Below are 17,492 nucleotides of genomic sequence, written 5' to 3' on the forward strand. Positions count from 1 at the left end.
CCCAAGGATCTTATCTTGGCATTGCCACTTCAAGAGCGCTCACGCACATCCCATGGGGACAGAGAATGGGCATACATGGTGTCCATAGCAACCACGCACCGTCAACCAGTTGCCACCCACCAGCCCACCATAGGCATGCCCCATAACACAGCTGCATGCGCCAACTCTGCAACGCAGCATGACCCAGTAAACAAATGCACATGAAGCTCGTGACAGCTGCTGCAGGCACCCCAAACATGCACTTGCACCGCCCATCAACAGCACATTTGAAAACAAACAAACACCCCGAAACCACGCGGCACACACCAGGAGATGTAAAAGGAAAGTTTATTGCAAGCAGTCAATGTGTTACATCTACCTCCCTGAGGTTCAGCACTGGCACTCCACAGGGATGTGTGTACTCATCGTATACATATGATTGTATTTCATCTGATCCATCCACTGTAATTATTAAGTTTGCAGATGATACTACCATAATGGGTCTAATTACAGCTGGAGATGAATCAGCATACAGTGGGGAGGTTCAAAATGTATCTACATGGTGCCTAGAGAATAACTTGCACCTAAATATTAGCAAGACAAAGGAGATGGTGTTGGACTTTTGGAGGAAGAGAGGAGAACTAGCCCCATTGTATATCGGGGGGGGGGGGGGAGGCTGTGTCGGAATCTTCACTCAGCCAAGCTGATAAAGCTCATTTTCCGGCTGAGCCTTCGTAATCGCCCTCCCGACGAATAATTAACAACCTGAGCCTCTGATAAGGCCTCAGGCACATTTCCATCCAGCAGAGTTTCCAGCACAGGGAAGTGATGAGATTTATGGCTACATGCTATGCTTTATTTCTCACTACGCAGACAGCAAAGAAATATACATCCTCTCTCTATGAAAGCAGAGAGCAACTGAACAAAGGAACAGGAAACCACTAAGGTCACATACCTTCTCCCCTCCTGTGAGACTTCCAACAGTCTGGAAGGTCTCTGGAATGTAAACAGAGTCCTGTGACTCCAAGCAGCTGCTCAGTGGCAAACAGAAACTAACAGGCTGTGTGGAGAAAGTCTCTTCCTTTAAATTCCTGGGAGTTTACCTTAGTGAAGACCTCACTTGGAAAAACAATATAACTCAGGTGGTTAGGAAGGCCCAACAGAGACTCCATTTCCTCAGGGTTTTGCGAAAGACCAATAATGCTAAACAACAATTGATGACCTCTTTCTACCGGTCCATAATAGAAAGTGTCCTCTCATATTGTATCACAGTGCGGTACGTTGGTACGTTGGCTTGACAGCAGCCAAATAACAAACCCAGCCCTGTATTATTATTATTATTATTATTATTATTATTATTATTATTATTTACACCCCGCCCATCTGGCTGGGTTTCCCCAGCCACTCTGGGTGGCTTCCAGCAAAATATTAAAATACAATAATTCATCAAATATTAAAAGATTTCCTAAACAGGGCTGCCTTCAGATGTCTTCTAAAAGTCAGATAGCTGTTTATTTCTTTGACATCTTGTGGGAGGGTGTTCCATAGGACAGATGCCACTACCGAGAAGGCCCTCTGCCTGGTTCCCTGTAACCTCACTTCTTGCAGTGAGGGAACCGCCAGAAGGCCCTCGGAGCTGGACTTCAGTGTACGGGCAGAACGCTAGGGGTAGAGACGCTCCTTCATGCATACTGGGCCGAGGCCGCTTAGTTCATACACAAATGCTCTGCAACTCCCATGACTCATAATCCTTCCTTCTCTTCAGTTCATTAAAGTGCACATACACCCAATGCCCATGGCAACAACTGCCTTCTGAAGGTTCCTTGGGCTGGAAGTAGAGCAGCACAGGTGAAACCAACCACCCCCTGTGGGCAAACAGAGTCTTTCTCTGGAAGCAACTTCCTTACGAGGGCTCCAGGGCTGGAAGCTGGGGCAAGACCGGTGGAAAAAGCTATTACTTGCTGGTCAACAGATTCACTCTTCCCTCCATGCAAGTTGCCAATTGCCTGCAATGATTAATAGGAACTACTCCCGCACTTATGCCATCAAATTCTACAGTGCCAACTTCCAAGCATGGTTAAGTACCACACTTTGATTTTCTGACATTATTCAGTGCCAGAGCTGCAGTAGTATCTGTGCAGCCAGTTATTCAAGATTTAACTACTCAATTAAGATAATTGGCTGCCCCTATGCTAGTGGACCAGGTTTAAGGATGCTGTGTTGATTTTCAAGCCTCTAAACAATTTGTTTCTTGCCACCAAACTCTGCCTATTTGTCCTTACCCACAACAACTTCAAATTCGGTGATGACCTGTTCCTTCAGATCAGCGGCACAGCAATGGGCACCCGCATGGCCCCACAGTATGCCAACATCTTCATGGCAGATTTAGAACAACGTTTCCTAAACTCCTACCCACTCAAACCTCTCTTGTACCTGCGATACATTGACGATATTTTTATCATCTGGACACATGGTCAACAGACCCTGGACACCTTTCACCAGAAATTTAATGATTTTCACCCCACAATCAACCTTACAATGAATCAATCTATGCAAGAAATACATTTTTTGGACACTACTATAAAAATACAGGATGGGCGCATAGACACCACCTTATACCGTAAACCAACTGACCGACAAACATATCTACATGCCTCTAGCTACCATCCCAAACATACCAAACAGTCCATTGTATATAGCCAGGCACTACGTTACAGCCGCATCTGTTCCAATTCTACAAATAGAAACTCTCACCTAAGAGATCTACAGCAAACCTTTTCAGAACTAAAATACCCAGCAGATGAAGTTAGACAACAGATCAACAGAGCCAGACTGATACCCAGAGAGAACTTGCTGCAAGACAGACCCAAAAAAGAAAATAACAGAACACCTCTAGTCATCACATACAGCTCCCAAGTTAAAACAGTACAACGCATCATCAGAGATCTACAACCTCTCCTGGACAATGACAGTTCTCTTTCTCAAGCCCTGGGAGGAAGACCTTTCATTGCCTACAGACAGCCACCCAATCTTAAACAACTCCTAACCCACAATAATACTACAACCAGACTTAACACGGACACTGGCACCAGAGCCTGCAACAAACCCAGATGCCAACTTTGCTGCCACATACACCCGGACAACACCATTACTGGCCCCAACAACATCACACATACCATCTCGGGACTATTTAATTGCTCATCGTCTAACATTGTGTATGCCATCAAATGCCAACAGTGTCCTTCAGCTCTCTATATTGGACAAACAGGCCAAACCTTACGCCAAAGAATAAACAGACATAAATCTGACATCAAGAATCACAAAACAGAGAAACCAGTAGGAGAACACTTCAATCTCCCAGGACATTCTATACAAGATCTCAAAGAAGCTGTTTTACTACAAAGGAATTTCAGAAATAGACTGGAAAGAGAAGCTGCTGAATTGCAACTCATTACCAAACTTAAAACCATGGAGAGACCTGGTCTGAACAAAGACTTTGGATTCTTATCTCATTATACATGAATAAGCCATATCTCACCTTCTCACCCCTTGCCTTTTCCTGTAAGACCTATTACAGTCGTTAAGAGTCATCAACAGGCTCATCTCAGCTATCTGCCAATCTCCTATTCCCACCACCCTTCTGAGTAATACCCCTCCCCACCTTCTCACTATATAGAAGGATCTGGCAACTTCTGTTTCAGTGTATCTGAAGAAGTGTGCATGCACACGAAAGCTCATACCAAGAACTAACTTAGTTGGTCTTTAAAGTGCTACTGGAAGGATTTTTTTTATTTTGAATATGACGATATATGTTTTGACTCCACAGAGTGGGAAGTGACGGAGACAGGATGTTTGTGTTACTGTGTTCCGTGAAGTGGGACTATTGTCCTTTGTTCTTTTTCTCTTTGTTTTCTGATGCTAGAGAGAGAGGGAGCCATTTTGCAGTGCTCCGTACGTGTTTATATGTAAATAAAGTAGATTAGCCAAAATGCTGAGTTGCTGAGGTCTGTCATGTGAACTGCGCGGACTCTGTGGATCCCTAAGTGTTCGGGCTGAAGAAAGCTTTTGAAGCTCCTGAACGATCGACCAGGAGGGAGGGAACATGCCAGTCGGGCATGTGTCTCTGCCGGGGTCCTACTCGAGTATACGCTGAACTCCTGACAGTTAGTGGTCCCCCATGGTTTGGATCCACAGCTTATACCCACCAAGATACAGTAACACAAACAAATCATTTTCTTTTCCTACTACCCCAGTGATTGATGCATCACCACATCTATATGTTGATAGATTAGGAAGAACTTTCTGACAGTAGGAGTTGTTTGAAAGTGGAGCAGACTCCTTTAGAAAGTGGCAGAGTCTCCTTCATTGGAGGTTTGGATGACCATCTGCCAGAGGTTCTTTAATTGAAATTCCTGCATTGCAGGGAGTTGGACTAAATGACTATTGAGATTCCTTCCAACTCTACAAGGCTATGATTGATACATTGGCATCTATAGCTAATATTGTGGAGCCACAAAACTCCATGAAGATGTGAAGGCGAGGCATGAAATCACCTGGTGTTGAAGAATGGCAGATGAAGGTGATTGACTATATGGAACTGGCGGAAATGACTGGCAGAATCCGAGACCAGGGAGAAGAGTCGGTGGAAGAAATTTAAAGATTATTTACAGAAATATTGTAAAATTAATGAATGTTAGAATGATGTTGGATAGAAACTACATGTAAGTGGTTTTTAGCTGCAATACTATAAGGGAATATGAAAAATGGATTACTAATAGGTAAAGATTTAATGTTACAATTTTTTAAGATTAAAGATTAGGATAAACAAAGAGGGGAAGGATTTGCTGAACCAACAAACTGAATTGGAATACAAAAAAGGGAGGCGAGAGGAGGTCCGGGAAACAAGCTAATGAAAAATAAGTAATGGAAATATTGAGTTGTTTTTAATTATTTTTATTTTGTAATTTTCTTTTTTTATTTTTATTTTGTAATATTTTGAAAATCTTAATAAATAACTTATATAAAAAAAGAAATCACCAGGTGTGGTTACAGGGACCTATGTCTTTGAGTATAGTCTAAAATAGATGGACTATTGATGGAACTCAAATCAATTAGCACAACCATAGCATACACGGGTGTTTCTCCAAGTCCTTGCAGTCAGCATGGAACATAAAATGGCTTCACCCAACTGACTAACCAACCAGCCCGTCCCCACTTGCAAGCATCAATCGCAGCTTTGATCCTGTGGGACTCGATCAGCCAAGAAATATGTAGGTGGACAGAAAGCCCACCAAAAGGAACAAGCATTCCTTCAATGTTGTATAGCATCTGGAAGCCACTGCTGCCTGGGACATTCTGTAAAGTATTCAGCTGGTTCCTCCTTAGCCCGTTCGTATTTGTCTGAACAATCAGTACATTATGCCCCAAACAGCCCAAGGGAACCGCTACCCACATCCCCATCGCTCTTCAGAACCACCCCAGCACATTGCCAGAGGCTTCTCATACCTTTCAAGCCCACAAGGATCACATGTCCCAAGAAGCTAGGAAGTTTCCTCCCAACCCTTTTATAAAAGCTGTTTTGAACCTTGTCCTTCAAACTGTGGGGTGAGTTCCTTACTAGAAGCTGTGCTCCTGTTACAGCTTATTGCCACAGAGCCAAGTGTGTCCCTCAGCCGTCAGCCTTCGGAAACCAGTCTCTCAGTGAGAAAAGATTTTCCAATGGGACAGAGATTCTTTCTTGATAATCGGTGCCCACGTTGGGCTCAGGCCTGGCTGCTCGCAGTCTGTGCTCTACTTTGCCTCAAGTCCGGGGGTAAGTATCATCCCCATCCCTCCTTACAAGAGGTAAAAGAAAAACAAGCCACTAGTTAATGTACATAATTCATCTGCCTGTCTTCCTAAAGTGAAGAAACCCTGCAAGTGCTTTGAGCGGTGCTATGGTCAGGCCTTCTGTGGTGGTGGTGGTTAATTTCCAGGGGTTGTGCATATAAACAAAATTGTACAAAGCCAAAGCAATCCCCAGAACCACCTCCAGCCCCTAAGAGCTCTGAGTTAAGCCCTCCAGTTTACTTACTCAGGTCTTGAGAAGCCCCACTTCTTCCCACAGTTTCTCTTCTCCTCCCTCAGTCTTTTTCTAGCTGATGCTGCCTCTGTCGTCTCCCTGCAAAGATGCAGACCTTTTGTTTAGAAAGAAACTTTCTTCCACCCCAAGCCATTTACTGGGTTCCTCTTTGCATATGGAAAACTGGTGAGGAGAGAGATCTGTTAAGCCCTCCAGCTTGCTTACAGTACAGTGGGTCTCTTAACAGCTCCCTTCATGCCAGGTTTCCCATTCTGCTGCTCCACTCCTTTCCGGGGCGGCTGCTGCTGCTCTAGTAATTGCCCTCACCCAATGCACCCAGCCTGGGGGACAGGATTTGGGTGAGTTGCTTTTTCAGAGCCAGCTGTGGAAAGGAAGAGAAGGGGCCTCTGTGTGTAGGGAGGGTGGGGGTGTTGCTCTGCCTGGACCAGCCACCAGCCCTTCTTTCCACCCACCCCACCCATTTTCCATTTGATTCATCATTTCCCTGCCAAACTTGGGATCGCTTAAGTAAAGTCTGAATAAGACGTGGCTTCCCTGTATTGGCTTAGGCTGTGTGTGTTTGGGATTCAACTGTTTCTGAAAGGCTAACTCTGTGAACACACAAACTAACACGCCAGGACTACGGACGTGTTATTATTGTTGTACACCACTCCAATCTCTGATAAGTGCAAGATTTCAGGGGTTCCAGGCATGCTAAACCAGGATTTGTTTCATTTTGGGAATGAGGCACAGCGGCGACTGTGGTGTCTTTATAACGTAAGGTTTATTTATACATATATGCATATATATACATATATGCAATCCGAGCCTACGATGGAGGGGTTCATGGCATTAGCACCCCAAAAGGGTCTTGCTCAGAGGTCAGCAACCTTTTTCAGCTGTGGGCCGGTCCACTGTCCCTCAGACCATGTGGTGGGCCAGACTACATGGGGGGGGGGGGGGAGAACGAATTCCTATGCCCCACAAATAACCCAGAGATGCATTTTAAATAAAAGCACACATTCTGCTCATGCTGATTCCCAGACTGTCCGTGGGTTGGATTGAGAAGGTGATTTGGCCGCATCCGGCCCCAGACCCTTAGGTTGCCTACCCCTGGTCTTGCTTATCCCACAGCCGCAACTGTGGATTCAAAACAGAAATCAGCCACCATGCTCTGATCCTCTCTCTAACTTGTCTCCTTTACCAGAGTGCAACCTTTTTTCTCCAGGTAACATTCCAGCCAACTCCGAATAATCTAATTCAAATTCTGCCTTTCTGTTCTAACTAATTCTGGGCAGAGGGAGGGGGCCCTCCCATTTGCCACCTGGGAGTCTCCCCTCCCCCTCATTGTCTGCCTAGCGCAGAGCTTTGTTTCTTTGGAGCCACAACTTGGGGCTCCCGGTCTACCCCCTAATGAAGCTGATGTGGCGAGTTTTAAATAAGGGCAATGTTTGCAGGGACAAATAATAAAACACAATTATTGGTCCTTTACAGCAGATGCTATAACATGCAGGTTTTGCTCCAAGTGGGACACAGAGGAAACATGCACTCCGACTGATCGTACATGTACGGGAGACTACTGTATGATTGGAGAAGTTTTTGAAGGTAAGTGGATTTTCCTGTCTGTATTCCTCCCTTTTGTATGCCATGACTAGCATGACCTGATGTTATGGAGGAGAGAGAGGAGACCTGCTGGACTACATCAAAGGTCCCTCTAGTTCAGAGCTTCCCAAACTGTGTCTCGCGACACATTAGTGTGTCAGCTGCAGTGTGTCGCACAAACACTCCCACGCTCCTCCTGGGGTTGGAAAAGGGGTTAGTTTAACCTCTGGTTTGCTAGTAAAACTGAATTATGAAATGATGCATGTCTAAAAAGTGTGTCACCGACATGAAAAGTTTGGAAAGCTCTGCTTTAGTTCAGCATTTGCAGTCTAGTATCAGGAGCAGAGAGCGATGGTTGCCATTACCTCTCCTTCCAAGAGACGCCAGTGTCCCCATGGGTCAGAGTTCCACCAGGTTTGAAAATGAAAGCGTCCTTGCCAGGACCAATGTCTCTTGGAGGAAAGAGCAGCAGGGTGCCACAAAAGTTCTGCAGGGCTTCTGTCTTCCATGCCCCTGAAGCAGCTAGCAGACTGACAGACATTTTATAATAATAATAATAATAATAATTTATTATTTATACCCCGCCCATCTGGCTGGGTTTCCCCAGCCACTCTGGGTGGCTTCCAAAAGAATATTAAAATACTATGATACATCAAACATTAAAAGCTTCCCTAAACAGGGCTGCCTTCAGATGTCTTCTAAAAGTCTGGTAGTTGTTGTTCTCTTTGACATCTGGTGGGAGGGCGTTCCACAGGGAGGGCGCCACTACCGAGAAGGCCCTCTGCCTGGTTCCCTGTAACTTGGCTTCTCGCAGTGAGGGAACCGCCAGAAGGCCCTCTGTTATGTAGTGTAGTTTCACCCTGGGCCAACAGGGGGATACTGTATATAGTTTTCACTAAGGTCTGTAGATAGTTTTCACTCAGGTCCGCGGCAGTTAGTTTAGGCAGGAACTCTGGGCTGTTGTGGTTACAATGTTGACAGCCGGCTGCCTATAAATACAGGCCGGCTGAGCTGTTCGCAGTCAGTTCTATTCCAGCTTATCTTAATAAAGAGCTACTTGAAGAAATCGCTGTGCCGGCTGCTATGTCAACCCACTATTTAACACCCTCGGTGCTGGACCTCAGTGTCCGGGTAGAACGATGGATGTGGAGACGCTCCTTCAGGTATACTGGACCGAGGCCGTTTAGGGCTTTAAAGGTCAGCACCAACACTTTGAATTGTGCTCGGAAACTGGGAGCCAATGTAGGTCTTTCAAGACCGGTGTTATATGGTCTCGGCGGCTGTTCCCAGTCACCAGTCTGGCTGCTGCATTCTGGATTAGTTGTAGTTTCCGGGTCACCTTCAAAGGTAGCCCCACGTAGAGCGCATTGCAGTAGTCCAAGCGGGAGATAACCAGAGCATGCACCACTCTGGCGAGGCAGTCCGCGGGCAGATAGGGTCTCAGCCTATGTACCAGATGGAGCTGGTACACAGCTGCCCTGGACACGGATTTAACCTGTTCCTCCATGGACAGCTGTGAGTCCAAAATGACTCCCAGGTTTTAAAATGGTAAGAGAAAAATTACAAAAAAGAAGAAATACTGCAGCCATGGTCTCATCTCCCCTCAGACTGCTGTGGGAATGCTAGCCTTGAAATGGCTCAAATTCCTGCACTCTCAGTTTGCCAAGGTTGAAAAAGGTGCCAAAATGTGAAGTCCATCACCTTTCATAATCGGGCATGACAAAAATGCTGCTGAGGATTTCCAGCCTGAAAGAAGAAGGCCACAAAGTGTGGTGGGGATGGGAGCATGTGCCACGGGCGAGATAAATGGGCAGATAACTCCGTCTAAGTAACTGTGGGGGCAGCAAAACTAGAAGATTTGCCTCATTGTATCCTTGAATGCCAGCTCTGTTCTTATATCAAAGCACATCACATATAGGGGGCCTTACGTGTTGTTGTTGGTGTTTAGTCTTTTAGTTGTGTCTGACTCTTCGTGACCCCATGGACCAGAGGACGCCACACACTTCTGTCTTCCACTGCCTCCCACAGTTTAGTCAAACTCATGCTGGTAGCTTCGAGAACACTGTCCAACCATCTCGTCCTCTCTCATCCCCTTCTCCTTGTGCCCTCCATCTTTCCCAACATCAGGGTCTTTTCCAGGGAGTCTTGTCTTCTCATGAGGTGGCCAAAGTATTGGAGCCTCAGCTTCAGGATCTGTCCTTCCAGTGAGCACTCAGGGCTGATTTCCTTCAGAATGGAGAGGTTTGATCTTCTTGCAGTCCATGGGACTCTCAAGAGTCTCCTCCAGCACCATAATTCAAAAGCATAGGGGCCTTACTTAAGAAGATGAAATACTGCAGATAGGATGAAAATGAGGCTTCCTTTTTTTTATCACAAGGAACAAACTGATACGTCATTTGGAAGGCAGCCTCTTTTGCAGTCTGAGGAAAAAGGTGTTTGCAACCTATTTTAAACAATTGCAGCAGAAATTCTGAGATTTAAGGATATGTATTTATTTTGACATGCATCGTTCACATGTTGCAGCTTTTATTTTAATGTTGACATTGTAGTAGCTTTTGCCGAATAAATCTGAGATTCTGTTTTAGGTATACCTTTAAAAAAATGGAGTTGAAATGAATTTTATTTTAGCTTTAAATATGTTCTCTTCTGTTTTGATACGTTCTGTGGACAAAGTCCACAAAGTTGTCATTGTTCACTCGTTAATACTAACACAAATATTTCCCCTTTTCTCTCCAGCCGGCACGGATGAATTTATTCAAATGCAAAAATTCTGTGGCACTAATCCATTAAAATACTTGTGTGGACAGGAATGGCATGAATATCGCAGAGAGAAAATGACATGCTGTTATCACGACTACTGCTCTGATGAATATCCTTAAGTTGTTTTAACCCATCAGCCTTTCCCTTCCCTCCTTCCCTCCTCAGTTTGCTATTTTGTTTTGGAAGCCACTTTGGGGGTGCATTTGAATGGAAATACGAAGCGTTGTAAGAATGCAATGATTCCAATCTAATCAATCTAACCGCTATCACCGTCTGCTCAAAAGCTGCTGCTTTTGAGTGCAGATCTCAGAAAGACACAATAAATATTAAGCGATTCTTTCTGTCCCTTCCCCACGGTGGAAGTCAGGCCTTCATGAACTGTAATCCAAATGACAGACAAAAGACTTCTGTTGCCATTTTGATGGCATGTACCGTATTTTTCGCTCCAAAAGACGCACCTGACCGTAAGTCGCACCTAGTTTTTAGAGGAGGAAAACAAGAAAAAAAATATTCTGAATGAAACAGTGGATGTATGGTTTTTGTGGTTCATGCTGTGGCCACAGACATGTGATCTGATGGTGAATTTGGGGACCCCGGGCAAGAATCCTGAGGATCCATGTGGATCCGTGCTTTGTAACCACATTTTTGCACCACTGCAGTCCCAGGAAATAGTGGGTGCATAATTTTTTTTGTGCAGGCTGTAGCCATAGACATGCTATGTGATCTGATGATGAATTTGGGGTGACCCAATACAAAAATCCCAAGGATCCATGGGCTTTTACCTCCCCCCTCCCAGGCAGTTTCCTTTATCTCTAGCATCCCTTATCTCCCTCCCCGATCTCTTGCAGATTAGCGGCTTTGTTTCAACACCCCCTTCCCTCTTGTTTGCCTTAGTGTCTTTTCCTTAGCTGGAGCAGTTTTTTTGCTCCTCCTTTTCTTCTAATTTCTCTCCTCATTGTTTTAGTCTTCCTGTCTCCCCCCTTTGCAAGTTTGCTGTCTTTACCTCCCCCCTCCCAGGCAGCCTCCTTTATCTCTAGGGTCCCTTATCTCCCTCCCGATCGCTTGCGCATCAGCTCCTTCCTTTCAACACCCACTTCCCTCTTTCAAAAAAAAAGCATGATCTGCTTTTTGCCTCTGGGCAATTCGGCTCCAGGGACCACACATTCACTCCATAAGACGCACAGACATTTTCCCTTACTTTTTAGGAGGAAAAAAGTGTGTCTTATGGAGCAAAAAATACAGTACTGTAATCTCTTGAGGGGCTTTGGGTGGAAGGGCAAATCCGCAGGCTCTACTACCAATACGCCACCCAAATGACCCTCCACAAATAGGAGGACGGCTGTGCCTTGTGGGGAGACTTCTGAAGGCTCCCAAACACGTTTTAGATCAATTATTTTCCAGAGTCCTGAATGCAGAGGGAGCCCCCATGATCACAGGAGAGCCTCCGCTTCACAGTGCACAGTTCCCATCATAAGAACACCTGGTTATCCCTAGCTGTGAATGAAATGCTCCTTCAGTTCTCAGCTGTGCTCCTCCTCTGTGCTCTAGAGAGGAGGACCATTCACTTCTGCCCACTCATTTATGCATTCCTTCATTCTCTGGAAGTTTTCAAAATAAGCCCCGCCCCCCACCTTCAAATGCACAATTGTCTTAGAGATTAGGGTGGGGTGGGATGTTCCTTGGTGAGTTCATAGTTACCGGTTAAGCATTGCTTTACACAGCCCACATTTACCAGCCCCACACCTGATAATGAGGCCTAAAATGCCTAATTTTGACCAGAGACTGGAGGAGGTCTCCTTGCTTGAACTGGGCAAATTACAGTAGATGTTGTTGAAAATATGAGTCTGTGGTGTGGATGGTGGCAAAGTTCATTAAAAGGAAATCAGAGTGAGCTTAGATTGCATTATGTTGCATTCTCGGGAGTAGAATGCCATATGACTGCTCATTTTTTAGGTTGTGTTACCAATTTTTAAAAAATTCTTTTCAGGCCGATATTCCCATTGCTGTTCTCGATCTTATAAACTGACTATCTCTCTTTTATATTGTTCTCTCTTTTCTCTTTTCTTAATATTTATATCAAAGTTTAAAAGTTAAGTGGAAATCTATATTCTGTTTTGCTTCCCATGTAATGATTGTATCTTGATTTTTCCTTGAAAACACTGTCCCTGAAAGATGCAATAAATATTTAAGTAATGGATTTTAGTCTCTGGTCAAATTCGGTCCCTGGTCATATTTTTTCACTGCCCTTTCACACATTGGGGGAAATTGACAGCCTTGCTTTCACACACAATGGGGAGCAGGGCTGATTTGAGCGTCTGAAAGAAGCAGGGTGAGTGGAAAAAACAAACAAAACTCACTTGTGCTAGCTCTGGCCCAACATTGATTTCACAGCTTGAGCATTTCATCTGTTGAGCAAAAGGAGTGAAGGGGGAAACTTTGCACATTCAACTGAATGTACAGTGGTACCTTGGGTTACGTACTTAATTCATTCCGGAGGTCCGTTCTTAACCTGCAGCACCACTTTAGCTAATGGGGCCTCCTGCTGCCGCCGCGCCGCCAGAGCACGATTTCTGTTCTCATCCTTTTTTTAAAAAAATAATATTTATTAATAATTTCAAAATTGCAGAGAAAAAAGAAAAAAAGAAAGAAAGTTAAAACAACACTACAATACATAGAAAAAAAGAGAAAAAAGCAAGACATAAAAACAGAACAAAGAAAAAAACATGACTGCCTGCTTCAGTGTCCAGGCACACAGAGAGAAACGAAAGCATAGACACAACAGAAACATCCTGTGAACAGGAAATACGCAGACTCTGTGACTCACAAAGCCTGCTCCCTTTTAAGGTGGAACGGAAATATCCTAACATCCTCCCCCTTTCCGTGTAACCAGTAGTACCTGTGGTTCAAACCAATTGGAACCTCTGTACCTCTGTTGGTACTAAAGGGTTAAGAGGTAACAAGTCGCTCTAACCACTGAACAGCTGGAAGTCATTAAGCATCCAGGAATGTGAGTTAGTTTGTATAAATAGTCAGTTCACCCGTGTGCTTTCTCTCTCCCGCCCCCCTGACCTGACTCGCAGACTCAGTTTGTGGCCATGGGCGTGTTTGCTAATATGAGTTAAGTTTGGAGTAAAGTTTTCTTTATGCCGGAGACAAAAGCATGTGTGCTTTATTGCCTGGGTTTTTCTTTTGTAAATAAAGTTTTTTTTCCTGAGTTCCAAAGGGCTTGCTCCAGGATTCTTCATTGAAAGCTACTGACTCTCCTGCCTTCTTCAACCGCTGTACGAAATTCTCTGCTGAGATAAGATTTATGGCGGAAGCGCACTGGACGTTTACTTAACATTAAACTAATTAAAGTTTAATGGACAGGTTATGGCTGTTTGTATGTAAAGAAGGAGATAAGGAGTGCAGTTCAGAGTGATTTATGAAAGGACTGGAGCGAAGACAGAAGCGGTTGCCGACAACGAAAGCCTTCAAAGCAGCTTGAGTCCCACAACGTGCCTAGAAAAAGTTTTAAACAGGCACTGCGCAGTTTGTACTTGCTGGAAGACGTCTTATTCCTCAAGGAGCCACCTCAGCAGCTGGGAGACGGTCTACAGGTGTGTGAGTATCATTCCTAAGCCCCAGGGAGGATGGCAGAGTCCCAGGAAAGTTTTGCTGTCCCGTTTACGCGACTCAATGGGAAAAATTGGCAAGATTGGAAGGCTAGAGTAAGGGTTTGGTTGCAAGCAAAAGAGTTGTGGAGTTGTACTGAAGCACCGCCTTTACAGGCAGCTGCAGACGCGTCTGCAGAAGACAAAGCAGCAGCAGCAGCTTCACAGAAACGCGACAGGAAAGCCCAAGGTCTATTAATTTTGGCAGTGGGACCAGAGCAAATGCCTTATGTTTCTGAGTTAAAGAACACGCATGAGGTCTGGACGGTTCTGCAGCGGCTAAATTCCAGAAACACTGCGGGGGCCAAGATCCATGCTACAAGATGTTTGTTTGATTTACGTCTCCAACCAGGAGCGTGTGTGAAAGAACATATTGCCAAAATGGTGTTTGCCTTTAATCAACTAAGACAGCTGGGCATTCCTTTCTCTATGGAGCAGCAGTCATACATATTGTTGTCTTCTCTTGATAAAAGCTATGAGACTCTAGCTTTAACTTTGGAAGCTATGCCTTCAGCTGAATTAACCCTTGAATACATTTCTTCTCAGCTTGCAGATGAACAGGATAAAAGGCAAAGAGAAAGAGGTTTGTCTTCAAAGGGGAGTTGTGCTGTGCCTAAGAGTGGGGATGCTGAGTTTGAGAACACAGTAAATGCTTTTGCAGCTAGACACTGTTTTCGCTGTGGTTGGTCAAGACAGCACCAAGGCCGTTACCCCTAGTTACCAGACAAGGAGTTCCAGGGGACGTCGAAGAAGAGGAGGAGGTCGTGGCTACTCCCACAGCACACAGCACATGGCTTCAGCAATGGCGTTGATGCAAGGGCGTGGCCAAGGCAGCAATCTCCGCTGGTTGATCGACAGTGGTGCATCTCACCACCTGGTGGCGCCATCTAGTGTCCGTTTGCAGAATTGCAGGCATTTGCAAACCCTTAAAGTTGTGACAATGGCAGATTCAACTAAACGTTCCTTAGAGACCGTAGGCACAGTGTTCTTGAATTGTTTGCATACAGAAATTGATGCCTATGTGCTAAAGGGAATGAAGGGGTGTATTTTGTCTGTGTCAGAACTTAATAGAGTTTAAAATAGGGTTTAAAACTGTGTTTGAAAATGGGGTTTGCACTATTTCAAAGAATAACGTATCTCTTTTGCAGGTGGAATGCAGAAATGGGTTATATTATTTTGAGAGAAGTCCAGATGAAGTTGAACAGGTTCATGCTGGTTGTGTGAACTCGCCTACCCATAATTCTTGTGTTCATTTATGGCACCGCCGTTTGGGACATATTAATTTTCAGTATGTTAAAAGGCAACCTGAATTATCAGAAGGGTGCAAAATGAACAAATGTACTAAGTATTTGGATTGTACTGCATGCAAAAGGGCGAAGGTTCATAGATGCAGCTATCCCAGTTCAGATAGGAAATCTGACAAAGTATTCCAACTTGTGCATATGGACCTATGTGGCCCAATGCCTGTTGCTAGCATGGGAGGTTCGAGGTATGCACTGTGTCTCTCGGATGACAAAACAAAAGTCACATGGCTTTTTCCTCTCAAAACAAAAGCAGATACTGCAGAAACCGTTAAAAATTGGGTTCATGCAGTAGAACTTGAATTCGGTACTAGAGTACTTGCTTTTCAGACGGACAGAGGGTTAGAATTTACCGGGTGTGTGTTGCAGAATTTCTTTAAGAAAAAGGGAATTAAGCATCGTCTGTCTACACCTTATTCCCCCCAAGAAGGAGGCGTGGCCGAACGTAAAAACAGGGTTCTGCAAGAGTTGGCAAACTCTATGTTGTTTGATTCTAAACTCCCTCAAAGTTACTGGGCGGAAGCCTGGCAGACGGCTACTCATATTCTGAACCAAGTATATAATTCGGTAATTGATACTACGCCATATTTTGCTTTATACGGGAAGAAGCCCAAAGTTAATTACTTTCAGGTGTTTGGATCTCAAGCCTATGTACTTATCCCAAAAGCGTTAAGGAAAAAGGGAAGTCCAAGGGCTAGGAAACTCATCTTTTGTGGGTACGAACCACATGCCAAATCTTGGAGGTTTGTGAACCCAGATGGGGATACTACAAGAGTGGTCATCAGTAGGAGCGCTGAATTTTGTGAGCAATCTGGATGGACTCACTTACATGCTAACCCTGACATTTTGAGAGATGATTTAGGCATTTATGCTGAGAATGGAAGTCCAGAGGGTGGAGAGCCAGAAGGGGATGGTGCACATGGTTCAGATGCAGATTCTGACCAGGCACAAGGTTCTTCTCCTAAGGTAGAAAAACCAGAATCTAGGAGTGTTCCAACATCGCCAGCCAGTAGGCCTAGCAGACAGCAAAAGTGAAGCAGGTCGCCTGCATCACCAAGCACAAGGGAGGTATCTAAACGGAGGTGTTTATCCCTAGGGGCGCATCCAGATATAAAGTCTGAGACAGATTCTGACAGCCAACGGTCAGAGGAGGCACAAGAGGAACAATTGCGCAGATCAAAACGTGTCACAAAGGGCAAACCACCAGAGCGGTTTAAGGTGACAAGTGTATACGTAAATATGGCACAGTGTGAGCCAGATAGCTATACAGAGGTACAACAGCTTCCAAGCTCAGAAGCCGTAAAGTGGCAGGAAGCAATGGAAAAAGAGATGGCTTCAATGAAGTCTCTCGGTGTGTTTACAAGTACAGAGCTTCCGAAAGGGCAACAAGCTGTAGGTTGTCAATGGGTATATCGTTTAAAGCCCACAACTACTGAGGAGTTGCAATATAAAGGCCGACTAGTTGCAAAAGGATTTTCGCAGCGCAAAGGTGTTCACTATTCTCAAATCTATGCCCCTACTTCAAGATCGGAGTCATTAAGAATGCTTTTAGCCTCTTCAGCTAAGAAGGGAAATAAGCGGTTTCATTTTGATGTCAATGTGCCTTATTTAAATGCAGACTTACAGGAGGAAGTCTATATGACACCACCACCAGGTTTTGAAGGAGACAAGCCAAACCAGGTCTGGCGCCTACACAAATCCATTTATGGGTTGAAACAGTCCGCCCGTAATTGGAATTCCTGCTTAAACGATGCTCTAGAGAGCATGGGGTTCAGAAAGAGCGCAGCAGATGTGTGTCTTTATCTAAAAGGCTCGGGATGTGAACAAGAAGCAGTTTTGATATTTGTTGATGATTTATTATACAGTGGAAAGGACGATAAACTTGCACAACAATTTGCCACAAAGCTTGGAGAAAAGTTTCAGATAAAATCACTAGGCACTGTATCTGTTTATCTAGGAGTTAAAATTCAGCAAGATGAAAATGGGAACTATTGGCTCAGCCAAGAAGCTAAGATCCAGCAGTTGCTGGAAAGGTTTAAAACGGAAAACTGTGCTGGTGTTAAAACCCCAATGGAGTTAAGTTACACAAAGGATGCTCAAGCCGAGCAACAGGCAGAGTTCAGTAATCCCAGGGTT

At 44.7% G+C, this 17,492-nt stretch overlaps 3 long non-coding RNA genes across 3 annotated transcripts in view; 1 reads left to right on the forward strand and 2 right to left on the reverse strand.

Moving 5' to 3' along the window:
• The window catches only part of LOC308581388, a 308,379-nt gene that overhangs the window by 71,188 nt on the left and 219,699 nt on the right, over positions 1 to 17,492 (reverse strand). The window lies entirely within an intron of this gene.
• On the reverse strand, positions 311 to 1,452 carry LOC308577969. Its single transcript, XR_014003794.1, has 2 exons — positions 1,027 to 1,452; positions 311 to 620 (listed from the first exon to the last, which is right to left on the reverse strand). It is a non-coding gene; the product is annotated as an uncharacterized lncRNA (long non-coding RNA).
• LOC308581257 lies at positions 4,521 to 12,599 on the forward strand. Its single transcript, XR_014004894.1, has 4 exons — positions 4,521 to 4,535; positions 5,020 to 5,791; positions 7,535 to 7,645; positions 10,379 to 12,599. It is a non-coding gene; the product is annotated as an uncharacterized lncRNA (long non-coding RNA).

The sequence above is a fragment of the Podarcis bocagei genome, assembly GCF_964188305.1.
Source record: "Podarcis bocagei genome assembly, chromosome: 2".
Lineage (NCBI taxonomy): Eukaryota > Metazoa > Chordata > Lepidosauria > Squamata > Lacertidae > Podarcis > Podarcis bocagei.